Source organism: Xenopus laevis, chromosome 1S (genome assembly GCF_017654675.1).
Source record: "Xenopus laevis strain J_2021 chromosome 1S, Xenopus_laevis_v10.1, whole genome shotgun sequence".
Classification (NCBI taxonomy): Eukaryota; Metazoa; Chordata; class Amphibia; order Anura; family Pipidae; genus Xenopus; species Xenopus laevis.
In genome coordinates, this window is record NC_054372.1 from 193,667,339 (window position 1) to 193,687,371 (window position 20,033).

Consider the following 20,033-nt stretch of genomic DNA (forward strand, 5'->3'; position numbering starts at 1 on the left):
GGATGTAGCGAACGTCGGAAAAAAAGTTCGCGAACATATTCGCGAACTTGCGCAAAAACGCGAGCGGTTCGCGAACGGTTCGCGAACCCCATAGACTTCAATGGGAAGGCGAACTTTAACATCTAGAAAAGACATTTCTGGCCAGAAAAATGATTTTAAAGTTGTTTAAAGGGTGCAACGACCTGGACAGTGGCATGCCAGAGGGGGATCAAGGGCAAAAATGTATCTGAAAAATCTGCCTGTGTGTGCTTGGAAGAGATAGTGTAGGGGGAGAGCTGTTAGTGATTTCAGGGACAGATGATAGTAAGTTTGCTGGCTAGTAATCTGCTTGATACTGCTCTGTATTGGAGGGACAGAAGTCTGCAGGGATTTGAGGGACATTTTAGCTTAGGTAGCTTTGCTGGCTAGTAATCTACTGTTCTCTTTAAACAACTGCCATACGTTGACCTTGTAGGCATTGTTTGCCCAGTTTTTTTGGACGCAGCCACTGAAGCACAGTTGCCAGAAAAAATATGCCATATAAATGCTGAAAATAGTCATTTTTCGCCATACGTTGACCTTGTAGACATTGTTTGCCCAGTTTTTTTGGACGCAGCCACTGAAGCACAGTTGCCAGAAAAATTATGCCATATAAATGCTGAAAATATAAATTTTTTTGGTTGCAGCCACTGAAGCACAGAGGCCAGAAAAATTATGCCATATAAATGCAGAAAATATGCATTTTTTTGGTCGCAGCCACTGAAGCACAGTTGACAGAAAAATTATGCCATATAAATGCTGAAAATATAAACTTTTTTGGTTGCAGCCACTGAAGCACAGAGGCCAGAAAAATTATGCCATATAAATGCAGAAAACATGCATTTTTTTGGTCGCAGCCACTGAAGCACAGTTGACAGAAAAATTATGCCATATAAATGCTGAAAATATAAATTTTTTGGTTGCAGCCACTGAAGCACAGAGGCCAGAAAAATTATGCCATATAAATGCAGAAAATATGCATTTTTTTGGTCGCAGCCACTGAAGCACAGTTGCCAGAAAAAATATGCCATATAAATGCTGAAAATAGTCATTTTTTGCCATATACGTTGACCTTGTAGACATTGTTTGCCCAGTTTTTTTGGTTGCAGCCACTGAAGCACAGAGGCCAGAAAAAATTAAACCAGTAGGGTTTGCACCCTAGTTTGTAACGGTGGCGGAGGGAGGAGGAGGACGCTAAAGGACAGCTGTGTGTGGAGTCATGAGGCTTGAAGAGAAGGACAGCTGCATAGAAGTCAGAACAAGTCTTCCGGCGTGCAGTAACCCTCCGAGATCCACCCCTCATTCATTTTAATAAAGGTCAGGTAATCGACACTTTTGTGACCTAGGCGAGTTCTCTTCTCAGTTACAATCCCTCCTGCTGCACTGAAGGTCCTTTCTGAGAGCACACTTGAGGCTGGGCAAGACAAGAGGTTCATGGCAAATTGTGACAGCTCTGGCCACAGATCAAGCCTGCGCACCCAGTAGTCCAGGGGTTCATCGCTCCTCAGAGTGTCGATATCTGCAGTTAATGCCAGGTAGTCCGCTACCTGCCGGTCGAGGCGTTCTTTGAGGGTGGATCCAGAAGGGTTGTGGCGCTGCCTTGGACAGAAAAACATTTGCATGTCTGACGTTACAGACTGGCCAAAGGGCTTTGTCCTTGCAGGTGTGCTCGTGGCAGGATTACTGGCACCTCTGCCCCTGGAATGTTGATGAGTTCCTGAAGTGACATCACCCTTAAAAGCATTGTACAACATGTTTTGCAGGCTGGTTTGTAAATGCCGCATCTTTTCGGACTTGTGGTATGTTGGTAACATTTCTGACACTTTATGCTTGTACCGAGGGTCTAGTAGCGTTGCGACCCAGTACAGGTCCTTCTCCTTAAGCCTCTTGATACGGGGGTCCTTCAACAGGCATGACAGCATGAAAGACCCCATTCTCACAAGGTTGGATGCAGAGCTATCCATCTCCGCTTCCTCATTATCAAGGACTGCATCATCCACGGTCTCCTCCCCCCAGCCACGTACAAGACCAGGGGTCCCCAAAAGGTCACCACTAGCCCCCTGGGAAGCCTGCTCCTGTTGGTCCTCCTCCTCCTCCTCCACAAAGCCACCTTCCTCCTCTGACTCCACTTCTGGCACCTCTCCCTGCGTTGCAGCAGGTGCCTGGGTTCGTTCTGGTGATTCCGACCAGAAATCGTGCGCTTCCAGCTCCTCGTCACGCTGGTCTACAGCCTCATCTGTCACTCGTCGCACGGCACGCTCCAGGAAGAAAGCGAAGGGTATTAGGTCGCTGATGGTGCCTTCGGTGCGACTGACCATATTTGTCACCTCTTCAAAAGGTCGCATGAGCCTGCAGGCATCGCGCATAAGCACCCAGTAACGGGGGAAAAAAATCCCCAGCTGTGCAGATCCAGTCCTACCACCCAGTTCAAAAAGGTACTCGTTGACGGCCCTTTGTTGTTGCAGCAGACGTTCCAACATAAGGAGCGTTGAATTCCAGCGAGTCTGGCTGTCAGAAATCAAACGCCTGACTGGCATGTTGTAGCGCTGCTGAATGTCAGCAAGGCGTGCCATGGCTGTGTAGGAACGTCTGAAATGGGCCGACACCTTTCTGGACTGGGTGAGAACGTCCTGGAATCCTGGGTACTTGGAGACAAAACGTTGGACTATTAAATTTAACACATGTGCCATGCAGGGCACATGTGTTAAATTGCCTAGTCTCAACGCTGCCAACAGATTGCTTCCATTGTCACACCCACTTTTCCGATCTGCAGTTGGTGTGGGGTCAGCCACCGATCGGCCTGTGACTGCAGAGATGACAGGAGTACAGATCCGGTATGGTTTTTGCTTTCCAGGCACGTCATCCCCAAGACAGCGTGACAACGGCGTACCTGGCACGTCGAATAGCCTAGGGGGAGCTGGGGGTGCACAGGTGTGGAGGAGGAGAAGGAGGACCCAGCAGCAGAGTAAGAAGAAGAAGAAGACGAGGTAGAGAGCGATGGAGGAGTAGAGGTGGTGGCAGAACCGCGTGCAATCCGTGGCGGTGACACCAACTCCACTGTTGTTGTTGAGCTACCCATTCCCTGCTTCCCAGCCATTACCAAGTTCACCCAGTGGGCAGTGTAGGTGACATACCTGCCCTGACCATGCTTGGAGGACCATGCGTCAGTAGTCATATGGACCTTTGGCCCAACACTAAGTGACAGAGATGCGGTAACTTGGCTCTGCACATGTTGGTACAGGTGTGGTATTCCCTTTTTAGAAAAAAAATTGCGGCTGGGTACCTTCCACTGCGGTGTCCCAATTGCTACAAATTTGCGGAAGGCCTCAGAGTCCACCAGCTGGTATGGTAAAAGCTGGCGGGCTAAGAGTGCAGACAAGCCAGCTGTCAGACGCCGGGCAAGGGGGTGACAGTCAGACATTGGCTTCTTACGCTCAAACATGGCCTTCACAGAAACTTGGCTGGTGGCAGATGACTGGGAATGGGAACAGGTGGTCAAGGTGGAAGGCGGAGTGGAGGGTGGTTCAGACGGGTCAAGGAGAGCAGAGGTAGAGCAGTAAGATGCTGGACCAGAAGGAGTGTGGCTTTTAGTTTGCCTGTTGCCTTTGAGGTGTTGCTCCCAAAGTGCTTTGTGCTTGCCGCTCATGTGCCTTCGCATAGAAGTTGTACCTATGTGGCTGTTGGGCTTACCAAGGCTCAGTTTCTGACTGCACTCATTGCAAATTACAATGCTTTTGTCAGAGGCACACACATTAAAAAAATCCCACACTGCTGACTTTTTGGAAGTGTGCGATCTGGCGGTAACAGTAGAAGTTGGCGGAGTTGGCGGTATTGGCGGCAATGGCGGGTGCGTTGGCCGGCTGAACACAGGTGCCGATACATGTTGTTGCCCTGCTGATCCCTGCGGGCTGTCCTCCCTGCTTCTTCTAAGTCTTATTCTCCTACTGCCTCTCTGACTCTCCGTCTCTCCATCTGAACTACCCTCCTCTTGCTCTCTTCTACTAGGCACCCACAAAACATCAATCTCCTCATCATCATTCTCCTCAGATGCATCAATTTCTTCTGACACATCACAGAAGGAAGCAGCAGCGGGGACCTCCTCCTCATCACTCATTATGTCCATCTCTATCGTGTTCTCTGCCAGAATTAAATCTGGTGTAAGGTCCTCATCTCCTTCATCTTCTTCTGGCAATAATGGTTGCGCATTACTCAGTTCAAGAAACTCATTGGAAAATAACTCCTCTGACCCCAGTGAAGAAGGGGCACCGGTGGTGGAGGAAGTGTTACGTGGGGTGGCCATAGCAGTGGAGGATGAGGAGGATGTTGTGGTAAAGTTAGAAACGGTAGAGGATGGGGTGTGCTGTGTAAGCCAGTCAACTACCTCTTCAGCATTTTGGGAGTTCAGGGTCATTGGCTTTTTAAAACTGGGCAATTTGCTAGGGCCACAGGATTGCATAGCAGCACGGCCCCTAGCACGGCCTCTGCGTGGCGGCCTGCCTTTGCCTGGCATTATTTTTAAAAAAACAACAACAACAACAAAAACTCAGTTGGTTTTTCTGGAAACGATAATACACACAGCTAGATGGCGGGTTGAAGAAAACACTGTGCAAATAATGCCTACAAAGTCAACGTATACACTACTACAGCGGTGGATACGGATTACGTAAAATATATGAATGCTGCTTGAAAAAAAGTAACTCAAGTGGTTTTTTCTAGAGACGATAATATTATCAATATTTAGACAAAATGTGAACAAGGTCACACAGCTCGATGGCGGGTTGAAGAAAACAGTGTGCAAATAATGCCTACAAGGTCAACGTATACACTACTACAGCGGTGGATACGGATTACGTAAAATATATGAATGCTGCTTGAAAAAAAGTAACTCAAGTGGTTTTTCTAGAGACGATAATATTATCAATATTTAGACAAAATGTGAACAAGGTCACACAGCTCGATGGCGGGTTGAAGAAAACAGTGTGCAAATAATGCCTACAAGGTCAACGTATACACTACTACAGCGGTGGATACGGATTACGTAAAATATATGAATGCTGCTTGAAAAAAAGTAACTCAAGTGGTTTTTCTAGAGACGATAATATTATCAATATTTAGACAAAATGTGAACAAGCTCACACAGCTCGATGGCGGGTTGAAGAAAACACTGTGCAAATAATGCCTACAAGGTCAACGTATACACTACTACAGCGGTGGATACGGATTACGTAAAATATATGAATGCTGCTTGAAAAAAAGTAACTCAAGTGGTTTTTCTAGAGACGATAATATTATCAATATTTAGACAAAATGTGAACAAGGTCACACAGCTCGATGGCGGGTTGAAGAAAACAGTGTGCAAATAATGCCTACAAGGTCAACGTATACACTACTACAGCGGTGGATACGGATTACGTAAAATATATGAATGCTGCTTGAAAAAAAGTAACTCAAGTGGTTTTTCTAGAGACGATAATATTATCAATATTTAGACAAAATGTGAACAAGGTCACACAGCTCGATGGCGGGTTGAAGAAAACAGTGTGCAAATAATGCCTACAAGGTCAACGTATACACTACTACAGCGGTGGATACGGATTACGTAAAATATATGAATGCTGCTTGAAAAAAAGTAACTCAAGTGGTTTTTCTAGAGACGATAATATTATCAATATTTAGACAAAATGTGAACAAGGTCACACAGCTCGATGGCGGGTTGAAGAAAACACTGTGCAAATAATGCCTACAAGGCCAACGTATACACTACTACAGCGGTGGATACGGATTACGTAAAATATATGAATGCTGCTTGAAAAAAGTGACTCCGGTGTTTTTTCTGGAGACGGTAATATTATGGATATTTAGACAGAATGGGAACAAGGTCACACAGCTCGATGGCGGGTTGAAGAAAACAGTGTGCAAATAATGCCTACAAGGCCAACGTATACACTACTACAGCGGTGGATACGGATTACGTAAAATATATGAATGCTGCTTGAAAAAAGTGACTCCGGTGTTTTTTCTGGAGACGGTAATATTATGGATATTTAGACAGAATGGGAACAAGGTCACACAGCTCGATGGCGGGTTGAAGAAAACAGTGTGCAAATAATGCCTACAAGGTCAACGTATACACTACTACAGCGGTGGATACGGATTACGTAAAATATATGAATGCTGCTTGAAAAAAAGTAACTCAAGTGGTTTTTCTAGAGACGATAATATTATCAATATTTAGACAAAATGTGAACAAGGTCACACAGCTCGATGGCGGGTTGAAGAAAACAGTGTGCAAATAATGCCTACAAGGTCAACGTATACACTACTACAGCGGTGGATACGGATTACGTAAAATATATGAATGCTGCTTGAAAAAAAGTAACTCAAGTGGTTTTTCTAGAGACGATAATATTATCAATATTTAGACAAAATGTGAACAAGCTCACACAGCTCGATGGCGGGTTGAAGAAAACACTGTGCAAATAATGCCTACAAGGCCAACGTATACACTACTACAGCGGTGGATACGGATTACGTAAAATATATGAATGCTGCTTGAAAAAAGTGACTCCGGTGTTTTTTCTGGAGACGGTAATATTATGGATATTTAGAAAGAATGGGAACAAGGTCACACAGCTCGATGGCGGGTTGAAGAAAACAGTGTGCAAATAATGCCTACAAGGCCAACGTATACACTACTACAGCGGTGGATACGGATTACGTAAAATATATGAATGCTGCTTGAAAAAAGTGACTCCGGTGTTTTTTCTGGAGACGGTAATATTATGGATATTTAGACAGAATGGGAACAAGGTCACACAGCTCGATGGCGGGTTGAAGAAAACAGTGTGCAAATAATGCCTACAAGGCCAACGTATACACTACTACAGCGGTGGATACGGATTACGTAAAATATATGAATGCTGCTTGAAAAAAGTGACTCCGGTGTTTTTTCTGGAGACGGTAATATTATGGATATTTAGACAGAATGGGAACAAGGTCACACAGCTCGATGGCGGGTTGAAGAAAACAGTGTGCAAATAATGCCTACAAGGCCAACGTATACACTACTACAGCGGTGGATACGGATTACGTAAAATATATTATGGCTGCTTGAAAAAAGTGACTCCGGTGTTTTTTCTGGAGACGGTAATATTATGGATATTTAGACAGAATGTGAACAAGGTCACACAGCTCGATGGCGGGTTGAAGAAAACAGTGTGCAAATAATGCCTACAGGGCAAATAATGCCTAAAAGGTCAACTTATACACTACTACAGCGGTAGTAAAATAAAAAAAAGTAAAATAAAAAAAAATGAATATTAAAAAAAAAAAATTAAAGTTGGTGCTGCTGAACTACTAGGAGCAGCAGATTAGCACACCAGTCCCACTCCCCAACACTGCTAGACTAATAGCACTGGGCTCTTATAGTAGTAGTAGTAGTAGTAGTAGTAAAACAACAAAAAAATAAATAAAAGCAGTCCTTACAAGGACTACTGTTATTGCAGCAGTCAGCAGATGAGATCAGAAGCAGGACAGCTGCCCACTGCAGCTACATACAGAGCACTGCAGTAGAAGGTAGATTACTAGCCAGCAAAGCTACCTAAGCTTAAATGTCCCTCAAACCCCTGCAGACTTCTGTCCCTCCAATAACAGAGCAGTATCAAAACGATTACTAGCCAGCAAACTTTCAACTGTCCCTGAAATCACTAACAGGCAGCAGCTCTCTCCCTACACTATCTCTTCAGCACACACAGGCAGAGTGAAAAAACGCTGCAGGGCTTCGGTTTTTATAGGGAAGGGGAGTGGTCCAGGGGAGAGCTTCCTGATTGGCTGCCATGTACCTGCTGGTCTGGGGTGAGAGGGCAAAAAAAAGCGCCAACAATGGCGAACCCAAAATGGGGAACGTCGCGCGACGTTCGCGAACTTCCGGCGAGCGCGAACACCCGATGTTCGCGCGAACAAGTTCGCCGGCGAACAGTTCGCGACATCTCTAAAAGCAAATAAAGTTCTGTCTTGTATAAAAAAGGGCATTAACTCAAGGGATGAAAACATAATTATGTCTCTTTATAGGTCCCTGGTGAGGCCTCATCTGGAGTATGGGGGCAGTTTTGGACTCCAGTCCTTAAGAGGGATATAAATGAGCTGGAGAGAGTGCAGAGACTAAGTGCAACTAAACTGGTTAGAGGGAGGGAAGAGTTAAATTATGAGGGGAGACTGTCAAGGTTGGGGTTGTTTTCTCTGGAAAAAAGGCGCTTGTGAGGGGACATGATTACACTTTACAAGTACATTAGAGGACATTATAGACAAATAGCAGGGGACCTTTTTACCCATAAAGTGGATCACCGTACCAGAGGCCTCCCCTTTAGACTAGAGGAAAAGAACTTTCATTTGAAGCAACGTAGGGGGTTCTTCACAGTCAGGACAGTGAGGTTGGGGAATGCACTGCCGGGTGATGTTGTGATGCTGATTCAGTTAATGACTATAAGAGGGACTTGGATGATTTTTTGGACAGACATAATATCAAAGGCTATTGTGATACTAAACTCTATAGTTAGTATAGATATGGGTATATAGAATTTAATTAAAAGTAGGGAGGGGTGTGTGTATGGGGCTGGGTTTTCATTTGGAGGGGTTGGACTTGATGGACTTTGTCTTTCTTCAACCCAATTTAACTATGTAACTATGTAACTATGTAACATACTGATCTGGCAAACTCTTTAGCTCTCTTAAGATAGTCCTGACTTGTAAGCAGTGAACCTAATATACAGATAGACACAAATCAATTTGTATCACTTAAGGAAGGACTATAGAGTTCATTAGGTTCTACGTTTTATATATTATGGAGAGAGGGCGTGGATTAAAGATTAAACCAGGAGGCAGCAATAGCAATGTTTTGTGTGACAACCCCATGTATTCTACTACAATCAGGTCATATGTGTGATGTCTGCCCAGCGAAGGACTGTCAAAGGACTCTTGCCAAAAGTCACTCTCCGACAACATTTAAGGACCCGAGAGCTGAGAAAGAGAGGCCATTCTGTCAACACTTACTCTCAGCCTGTCTTTAGGCAATGCCTCGGCTCCTTGCTTGATCACTTCCAGAACTCTCTCCACTGACAGATCGGCTCCAGCCTGCTCCAAACATAAGCTGAAGAAGCTAATCACCTGTAGGAGAAAGGGAGATAGATAGCCACAAGTAAGAGCAAAACAAAGGCCCAATTTCACTTTGTTGGATGCAGCAATGGTGCAGAGCTCTATACAACATTAAAGCTTTGGGGTAAGTTCCCCATGGATGAAAGCAATAGAAGTAAGGAAAATGGGTTCATCAAGTAGTGTTCATCCAGTTACCTTATAATTATTTAAACTGTAGCTCACCAGTACCAGTAGGTTCTCCTGCAGGGGTGTCCTGTGTCAACTACTCGAATCACACGGTCAAAGAAAATATGGTAGGACAAATCCAAGGCAGTAAACTTTGACTGCAAAATGTTTTATTGGGGAAGTAAATGTCCGTCCAGTTACCAACTTTTAAAAATACATACAAGGGCCACAGACATTCGTTGGACCTTCCTTGGTGCAAATAAATAATATTTTATGTTCTCTGGGAAGTTCTGTATGTAGCCCTTAAAATTTATGACTTTTTTATGGTTCCCTCCTATCTATGACTCTACGGGGTGGAAGGAGCCTAGTTGTATGTGCAGACCTCTAAGGCATTTGCCATATACAGGCAAGAGAGGCAATAATGTCTGATTGGGTGCCTTGCAACTGGCCGGCACAGCACTAGGAGTGACCTGTTATTATAGAGGGACACCATAAAAATCCACATATGATAAGTTAAAAGTTTTACTGAAGCTGATCACACTGTCAATGTTTCTCCAGAAACTGAGCTGTTACCCCTGCGTCTGGAGAAGAGAATAGAAAACCTTCCCACTGTTATCTTTGGCTAAACATCTCCTGCAAATCTCCAGATAATTCTAGACTCCAGACACATCTCGGGAGCCCCTTCTCCTCCAGCAGAAGATAATTCACAAGAAGACAGTTTCCCCCCCACCACCAGAATACCGGCCTATATATCACTGCCACCAAGCCTGACAAACAGGAATGAAAAATGGATTCATTACTATGAATTGTTATTTTCCTAAATATAATCGAAAAACATTTTGTAATTTCTACTTTTCCCATGAGGGTTTCGGTTTGTTTTGCCTCCATAAATGTGATGCACAATTCAGCGTTTTTCTTATGAAATAACAGTCTGGTTTCCATAGACTTGAACAACACAAATATGAATGCACTAAATCCCCAGAGCATGGATAAGGCAAATGATAGACAAGAGCTAGTCAATATACACGATTTGGCACCAGAGAAAAGTCACTAATGAACTTTACACAAGAATATAGGAGCCCGACAAATGAGGAGGAGGTTTTAAGGTCCAGTCTTCTCTTAAAGGTTAGGTAAACCTTTAAAATAAGTGAATGTAAAACTGATGAGGGGGGCTATTTTAAGCACGTTTGTCATTTACATTCATTATTTATTTTCTTTAAATTCCAAGATATTAAAGGGATACTGTCATGGGAAAACGTGTTTTTTTCAAAACACATCAGTTAATAGAGCTGCTCCAGCAGAATTCTGCACTGAAATCCATTTTTCAAAAGAGCAAACAGATTTTGTTATATTCAATTTTGAAATCTGACATGGGGCTAGACATATTGTCAATTTCCCAGCTGCCTCCAGTCATGTGACTTGTGCTCTGATTAACTTTAATCACTCTTTACTGCTGTACTGCAAGTTGGAGTGATATCACCCCTCCCAGCAGCCTAACAACAGAACAATGGGAAGGTAACAAGATAGCAGCTCCCTAACACAAGATAACAGCTCCCTGGAAAATCTAAGAACAGCACTCAATACTAAAAGCCAAGTCCCAGACTGATTCAGTTACATTAAGTAGGAGAAATAACAGCCTGACAGAAAGTAATTCCATCCTAAAGTGCAGGCACAAGTAACATGACTGGGGCAGCTGGGAAACTGACAAAATGTCTAGCCCCATGTCAGATTTCAAAATTGAATATAAAAAAATCTGTTTGCTCTTTTGTGAACTGGATTTCAGTGCAGAATTCTGCTGGAGTAGCACTCTTCACTGATGCGTTTTGAAAAAAAAAATTTTCCATGACATTATCCCTTTAAGGGATACATATGCTGTTAATATGAATGAATTTTGTTACAACAGCGCCACCTGCTGGTCAGTTTCCCACCAGTCTGACCACCAAGTAGTCAAGGAAGTTGTCAGGAGAAAGAGGCTGCTCTGATGTTCTTCTGCTTAGGAAAGATTTTATTCCTAAGCAGAAGAACATCAGAGCAGCCTCTTTCTTTCTCCTGACAACTTCCTTGACTACTTGGTGGTCAGACTGGTGGGAAACTGACCAGCAGGTGGCGCTGTTGTAACAAAATTCATTCATATTAACAGTATATGTATCCTTTAATATCATGGAATTTAAAGAAAATAAATAATGAATGTAAACTGCAAACGTTCTTAGAATGGCACTCTCATCAATTTTACATTAACTTATTTTAAAGGTTTACTTATCCTTTAAGCACCCCGCTGCAGGTGTGCAAATTTCAGAAAGGAAGGATGGACGACACAGGCCACAGCAGAACTAGCTGCTAGTGAGTTTTATTGCCACAACATGTTTTGAGGAAGACGCTCTTTATCGAGTGGCCTGTGTCTTCCATCCTTCCTTTCACTAAGGAACTTGCTATGGTCAATCCAACTCTGTATCAAGTCAAATATATAATTTTATTGTTGGAGAACCTACTTCTTTAAGTAAGTCTGAAAAATTATTTCAAGAAATCATGCCCAAGGCCACGAATAACTCATGGCAATGTTTATTACCTTACGGTATCATGGTGGCTCCATGGTTGGCACCAAGGTTTTGAGTGCAATCAGCTGGCAGGCTCAAGGGCTTAGCACTAATGTCAAGAAAGAAGAGCTCTCGCACACCCCTACTATACCAGTAAGTCCAAAGTTGCTTGGTGCCCAGTGATAGAGGTAACGGCAACCTCCAAATATCATTAGCAAGTAAGCACACTGGCACACAAGGCTGTTGTTGCAGGTAAAACCTTGCAAAAAATTTTAATGCGGAAGTGCAACATATTATGGCACAACCCTTTGTCAAGCATGTCAATGCCCCAAAACGTTGCACGCATTAAATTTTTTTTTGCAAGGTTTTACCTGCAACAACAGCCTTGTGTGCCAGTGTGCTTTCTTTAACACTTATGTCAACCATAAGCTTAAAGGGATCCTGTCATCGGAAAACATGTTTTTTTTCAAAACGCATCATTAATAGTGCTACTCCAGCAGAATTCTGCACTGAAATCCATTTCTCAAAAGAGCAAACAGATTTTTTTATATTCAATTTTGAAATCTGACATGGGGCTAGACATTTTGTCAATTTCCCAGCTGCCCCAAGTCATGTGACTTGTTCCTGCACTTTAGGAAAGAAATGCTTGCTGCTGTTTTTCCTTCTCAATGTAACTGAATGTGTCTCAGTTAGGGTTGCCTCAAAAGGGGCGGGACGTGACGTCAAAAGGGGCGGGCGTGATGTCAAAGGGGGCGGGGACACGCAACAGAGACCCGCGGATGCTAGAAGAGGAAAAAAAAAAGGTAAGTTGCAGGGGATTGGGGGCAGGCCGAGGGCTCCTTTTGATCACAAATTTGCCTGCAGCTACATTTCCGGTAAATTTGTAATACCTGCCCCGGCCTTGGCATGTATTTTACAGGCTAGGCCGGTAAAATACCGGCCGGGTGGCAACCCTAGTCTCAGTGGGACATGGGTTTTTACTATTGAGTGTTGTTCTTAGATCTACCAGGCAGCTGTTATCTTGTGTTAGGGAGCTGCTATCTGGTTACCTTCCCATTGTTCTTTTGTTTGGCTGCTGGGGGGGGGGGGGAAAGGGAGGGGGTGATATCACTCTAACTTGCAGTACAGCAGTAAAGAGTGATTGAAGTTTATCAGAGCACAAGTCACATGACTTGGGGCAGTTGGGAAATTGACAAAATGTCTAGCCCCATGTCAGATTTCAAAATTGAATAGAGCAGCACTATTAACTGATTCATTTTGGGATTTTTTTTTCCCATGATAGTATCCCTTTAAGGCTCTGCATAATATGTTGTATTTTGGTTCTATACATTTTTCCCTGAAGGGGCTCAGGACAAATCGTATCTTTGCACTATCCTATACGTTGGTGCAATACATAAATAATGTCTTTTAATGAGGGATTTGATGCATACAAAGCAGAAGTGTACTCCCTGCACCCAAGCTCACCCTGCTAGTTGCACTCATCCTGCCTAAACTGCAGAGTCAACAGCCCTAGTGCGTTTGGGCAATGGGCAAAGTGTAACATTTCAAAGGAGAAGAGAACCAGACAGGCAGCGATTCCTGTGCCAAGAGGATGAAAAGCCAGCGGAGCAGACAAACGACGCTTTAGAACCATCTTTCCTCTCTGTCTCCTTTTCCCCTGAAACTTGAAAGATCTCTGAAACATTTCCGAGATCCATGCTCCTTTTGTGGTTTTGGGTTATTTGTTTTTCGGTCTAAAACTTTTCTGTTACTTGGTGGCTGGAGCCGACGCTGCGCTTCCATCAAACATCTGAATTTACACAGAAATTAAATTTTATATCATAAAAATAAAGAAATAAAAAGAAACCCCAGGATGTGTAGCCTCTGCCATAGTCCTTGGTGGGTTGCAGATGGGGTAAGGGTGGTTTTTGGCTCTCAAAAGAGCAATAAAGTGGCTTAAATCCTGGCACAGCTTACAGCATTGGTTAAATGTTTATACCAGGGTAGAGTTGGAATAAAGTACCAGCCACTTGTCAAAATGAGAATGTGCAGCAAGTGTCTGTCGTAACAACTTATTTAAAAGGATTCTGACATGATTTTTATGATGTATATTTAATTTCTAAATGACACTGTTTACACCACAAATAATTCACTCTACAATATAAAATGTCATTCCTGAACCAACAAGTGTATTTAGTTGTAATATTGGTGTGTAGGTGCATCTCAGGTCATTTTGCCTGGTCATGTGATTTCAGAAAGAGCCAGCACTTTAGGATGGAACTGCTTTCTGGCAGGCTGTTGTTTCTCCTACTCAATGTAACTGAATATGTTGCAGTGGGACCTGGATTTTACTATTGAGTGTTGTTCTTAGATCTACCAGGCAGCTGTTATCTTGTGTTAGGGAGCTGCTATCTGGTTACTTTGCTCTGTTGTTAGGCTGCTGGGGGGAAAGGGAGGGGGTGATATCACTCCAACTTGCAGTACAGCAGTAAAGAGTGACTGAAGTTTATCAGAGTACAAGTCACATGACTGGGGGAAGATGGGAAACTGACAATATGTCTAGCTCCATGTCAGATTTCAAAATTAAATATAAAAAAATCTGTTTGCTCTTTTGAGAAATGAATTTCAGTGCAGAATTCTGCTGGAGCAGCACTATTAACTGATGCGTTTTTCCATGATAGTATCCCTTTAAAGGAAATGTTATTCTTCACCTTGATTGAGATCAAAACAAATGCTAAAAATAAAGATTCAGGTTTACTATTGATATTATGGGAATATATTTGTGTTCAGAAGAAGAGTCATTAGCGCAAGATGAGCCTTTGGAAATTCAGTCGATCCTTTCTGACCACACAGTGAGCAAGGGAATGTCTATGGAAATGTCTATGTCCTCTGCTATTGGAGGATGATGGGTTTGCCCTCAATGGGGGGTCTTTAGGCTCAATTTAGTCTTGGTTCTACAACTCCAGCATTACAGTTACAAGGGATTACTGTAATAATAATAGACCTTTCTATTAGAATTGAGCAAGCATGGAAGCAACAATAAAACCAGATGTAGGGTCATCCTGGTCAGAAAGAGACATCATAAAAAAACCCAGAAGTGACATCATCCAAGGGCAGGAGGTAAGTGAGGCATGGAAGCCTACCTGGATGATGACTTGTACTGATCAGGGTCACCAATATGGTAAAAACCTATGCCAATTTGTTCTCTCTGAAGAATGGAGATGCCACATGGTATGTTCTCCCTTTAACCGGTTCTATTTAAAAAGAAAAAAATGAAGCACAACACGCCCTATCTAGTCTTTAATTGGGCAGCAAAAGGAGGGAACAAAATGTTCAAAATTCTGCAGTTAAAGATAACAACAATATGTTCTTGACAGTGTCTCCCTTAGTAATAAATAAACCCCATTACAAGACATGCCAAGTCCAGTTTGAGATTAGGAAACATCTGCACAAGTCCCAGGGTTGATAAATTCAGCAGTTCCATTGGCCAGTGATTGTCCTACAGGCCTTTCCCTTGAACACTCCAAGTCTGACTCCTATATTGGATACAAGCAACACCCAAGTATTTAGAGACTCTGCTTCAGCTCACAAGGTTACGGCTGTCGTGCTGAATTGTGTACTGAGCCAAAGAGGGAAATGGTTTAACCGTAGGTTCCTCTACTGATCCATAAAGGCCATCAACCCCAATTATTTAAATCCTGTTCGCTCAGTGTGAGCAGCAAATATAGGTAAATGTTAGGCAGACAATGATGTTACCCCAATGTTTCGATATATCTGTAACCTTGTTATGAGCTAAGGGGGCCCAGCCTGAAGGCCAGTTAGGGGAGATTTGGGGTGAGTGATTATTTGTACCCCGGGTACCCCTGGAACTATAGCAGGGTGACACCCCAATGTTTCTATATATCTGTAACCTTGTTATGAGCTAAGGGGGCCCAGTCTGAAGGCCAGTTAGGGGGAGATTTGGGGTGAGTGCTTATTTGTGCCCTGGGTACCCCTGGAACTATAGCAGGGTGACACCCCAATGTTTCTATATATCTGTAACCTTGTTATGAGCTAAGGGGGCCCAGTCTGAAGGCCAGTTAGGGGGAGATTTGGGGTGAGTGATTATTTGTGCCCTGGGTACCCCTGGAACTATAGCAGGGTGACACCCCAATGTTTATATATATCTGTAACCTTGTTATGAGCTAAGGGGGCCCAGTCTGAAGGCCAGTTAGGGGGAGATTTGGGGTGAGTGCTTATTTGTACCATGGGTACCCCTGGAACTATAGCAGGGTGACACCCCAATGTTTATATATATCTGTAACCTTGTTATGAGCTAAGGGGGCCCAGTCTGAAGGCCAGTTAGGGGGAGATTTGGGGTGAGTGTTTATTTGTACCCTGGGTACCCCTGGAACTATAGCAGGGTGACTGTTACCCCAATGTTTCTATATATCTGTAACCTTGTTATGCGCTAAGGGGGCCCAGCCTGAAGGTCAGTTAGGGGGAGATTTGGGGTGAGTGTTTATTTGTACCCTGGGTACCCCTGGAACTATAGCAGGGTGTCTGTTACCCCAATGTTTCTATATATCTGTAACCTTGTTATGAGCTAAGGGGGCCCAGTCTGAAGGCCAGTTAGGGGGAGATTTGGGGTGATGCTTATTTGTGCCCTGGGTACCCCTGGAACTATAGCAGGGTGACTGTTACCCCAATGTTTCTATATATCTGTAACCTTGTTATGAGCTAAGGGGGCCCAGTCTGAAGGCCAGTAAGGGTGAAATCTGGGCTGAACAATTTCAGCATAGGATATTCATGTAACGCTTAATGGATGACAAAAGTAATATTAACTTACAACTCCTTTAAAACATTTCGATTGCACCATAAATGCTGGCGTTCATTTAATAACAATATGATTTAGTTATACCAATTTGCTGGTATTTGCTGGTCGCCTACTGAATGATTTTGTTGATAAAGAGGAGCCTTGGGCAGACGTTTAATCTCAAAGGAGGTTCTGAATAAAATAAAAAGGATGATTGACTCCCAGAGGTTGAACTATATACAGTTAGGCCCATAAACATTTGGACACAGACAACTTTTTTCTAATTTTGGTTCTGTACACAATGAATTTTAAATGAAACAACTCAGATGCAGTTGAACTACAGACTTACAGCTTTAATTCAGTGGGTTGAACAAAAAGATTGCATAGAAATGTGAGGAACTAAGGCTTTTTTTTAACACAATCACTTCATTTCAGGGGCTCAAAAGTAATTGGACAAATTAAAAAACTGAATAAAATGTTTATTTCTAATACTTGGTTGAAACCCCTTTGCTGGCAATGACAGGCTGAAGTGTTGAACTCATGGACATCAGCAGATTCTGGGTTTGCTCCTGTTTAATGCTCTGCCAGGCCTTTACTGCAGCCGCTTTCACTTGCTGTTTGTTTGTGGCCTTTCTGTCCCAAGTTTAGTCTTCAACAAGTGAAATGCAGCTCAATTGGCTTCAGATCAGGTGACTGACTTGGCCATTCAACAATATTCCACTTCTTTGCTTTAATAAACTCCTGGGTTGCTTTGTCACATGATGGATAAACACTAGTGTCCCAGTGCCACTGGCAGCCATGCACCCCCAAGCCATCACACTGCCTCCCAAATGTTTATACATCATGTGCTATGCTTTGGATCATCAGCTGTTCCACATCTTCTCCAGACTTTTTTCCTGCCATCATTCTGCTAGAGGTTCATCTTGGTTTCATCTGTCCAAAGAATGTTTTTCCAGAACTCTGCTGGCTTTGTTAGATGTTTTTTTTTAGCAAAGTACAATCTAACCTTTCTATTCTTGATGCTTATGAGTGACTTGTACCTTGCAGTGCCCCCTCTGTATTTACTTTCATACAGTCTTCTCTTTATGGTAGACTTGGATATGGAGACTCTACCTCCTGGAGAGTGGTGTTCACTTGTTTGGCTGATGTGAAGGGGTTTCTCTTCACCATGGAAATGATTCTGAGATCATCCACCACTGTTGTCTTCCATGGACGTCCATATCTTTTTGCGTTGCTGAGTTCACCAGTGATTTCTTTCTTTCTCAGGTTGTACCAAACTGTAGCTTTTGCCACTCCTAATATTGTAGCAATTTTTCTGATGGGTTTTTCTGTTTTTGCAGCTTAAGGAAGACTTGTGTCACCTGCATGGAGAGCTCCTTTGACCGCATATTGTCTGTTCCACATACACCCCCCCCCCCAAATCAACTCCAGGGCTTTTATCTGCTTCATTGATAATGATATAACGAAGGAATTGCCCATACCTGCCCATGAAATAGCCTTTGAGTCAATTGTCCAATTACTTTGAGCCCCTGAAATGAAGTGATTGTGTTAAAAAAAGGCTTCAGTTTCTCATATTTTTATGCAATCTTTTTGTTCAACCCACTGAATTAAAGCTGAAAGTTCAACTGCATCTGAGTTGTTTCATTTAAAATTCATTGTGTTCACATACAGAACCAAAATTAGAAAAAAATTGTCTCTGCCCAAATATTTATGGACCTAACTGTAGTTTCCCCTTTTCAAAGACCTCAGATAGCGTAAGCAAAGAGGGACAATCTCTATGCTTTGGGAAAAGGAAGATGGACAGGTCCTAGAAGCCCTCAGAACTGGAATCAACAGAACATATAGAAGAACTGCTCACCAGGTCACTATTCTGCATGATGTCCTGGAAGGAAGGGTGACTCCGAAACTGCTCAAAGAGCTCACGTTTGTACAGCAAGGCGTATAACATGTTCGGGTTATGGTGGAGTGAATTAGTTAGGCAGGAGTTGATTATCTCCAACATCATCCGGATCACTTCTTCAATGACATTCAGATCTTGGTCATAGAAAAAAGAAAGAAATGGGATTCCATCATTAAGCTGTGTATATTACATTGGTGATACATGTGCTCAGTAGGAAGGTCTCCCAAAAAAAGTCACAGTACAACTTTACTCATCCCTTTAAAGGGGGAGGGGACTGGAGAAGAGGGACCTGCAGATAATTTGCTAAACTACAGCAAACCCCCCCAAAATCTTTCAGCTTCAAGTGAGAGCTGCAATTCAACAATCACAGGAGGGCTGAATGTTGCAGAATCCTGATTCACTGTAGAATTAATTACTGGCGAAAATGAGAAAATGGATGAAGGGTCTGCATATTCTGAAATAAAGCAAATAGCAGTACAGGTATAAGACCTGTTATCCAGAATACTCGGTACCTGGGCTTTTCCAGATAATGGATCTTTCCATAATTTGGATCTTCATACCTTAAGTCTACTAGAAAATCATGTAAACATTAATCAATAGTCTGGTTTTGCTTCCAATAAGGATTAATTATATCTTAGATGAGATTAAGTACAGGTATTGGACCTGTTATCCAGAATCCTCGGGACCTGGGGTAATCCGGATAACAGATCTTTCCGTAATTGGATCTTCACACCTTAAGGGCAGGGGCACACGGGCAGATTCAGGGAGATTCGCCTGGAGACTAGTCGACTCTTCTGCGGAGCAACAATTTCCCCAAACTGCCTTCCCCCTGCCATAATGTGAAAACGCCAGCGCCAACACACTCACGCGCTTCGATTTCCGAAGTCGACCGAAGTTTCCTCGTGAGGCAACATCGGGCCACTTCGGAAATCGAAAGGAAATCATTTTTAAAAATTCAGATTATTTGGATATAATGGAGTCTATGGGAGACGGCCTTTCTGTAATTTGGAGCTTTCTGGATAATGGATTTCCGAATAATGGATCCCAAACCTGTAATAAAAGAATTATGACTTGTTCCATGCAGGACCCCAGTAAGAATCTGGCAACCCATTGTAATATTCAATATTCTATAAATAATAATTAGATAAAATATGTGTAATGTAGTAATAGATGCAAAGTTTGCTCCAGGTATAGTAACCCATAGCAACCAGTCAGCTCTCATCTGTTCATTTACATTCCTGACCCAGCCTAGTTCTAATCCTGATGATACAAGGGAACAAAGACAAAGGGTCCAGTGGACATGACAGTGAAGGGGAACTAGGTCCACACTTATAAACAAAAGTTTTGAACATGCCCATTTTTGTGGCCACACCCTCTAATTACCATATCCATTTTACAAAATTTGAACACTATTTAATAAAGTTTGAACACATTTCTGTGGTATTTATGTGTTATTACAGTTTTGCTAATGAAGGTGAATTGTCCTTTACGC

General features: G+C 42.9%; 1 pseudogene; it reads right to left on the minus strand.

Annotated features, from left to right (window-relative positions):
* Positions 1-20,033, minus strand: part of LOC108705483 — a 214,721-nt pseudogene that overhangs the window by 49,150 nt on the left and 145,538 nt on the right.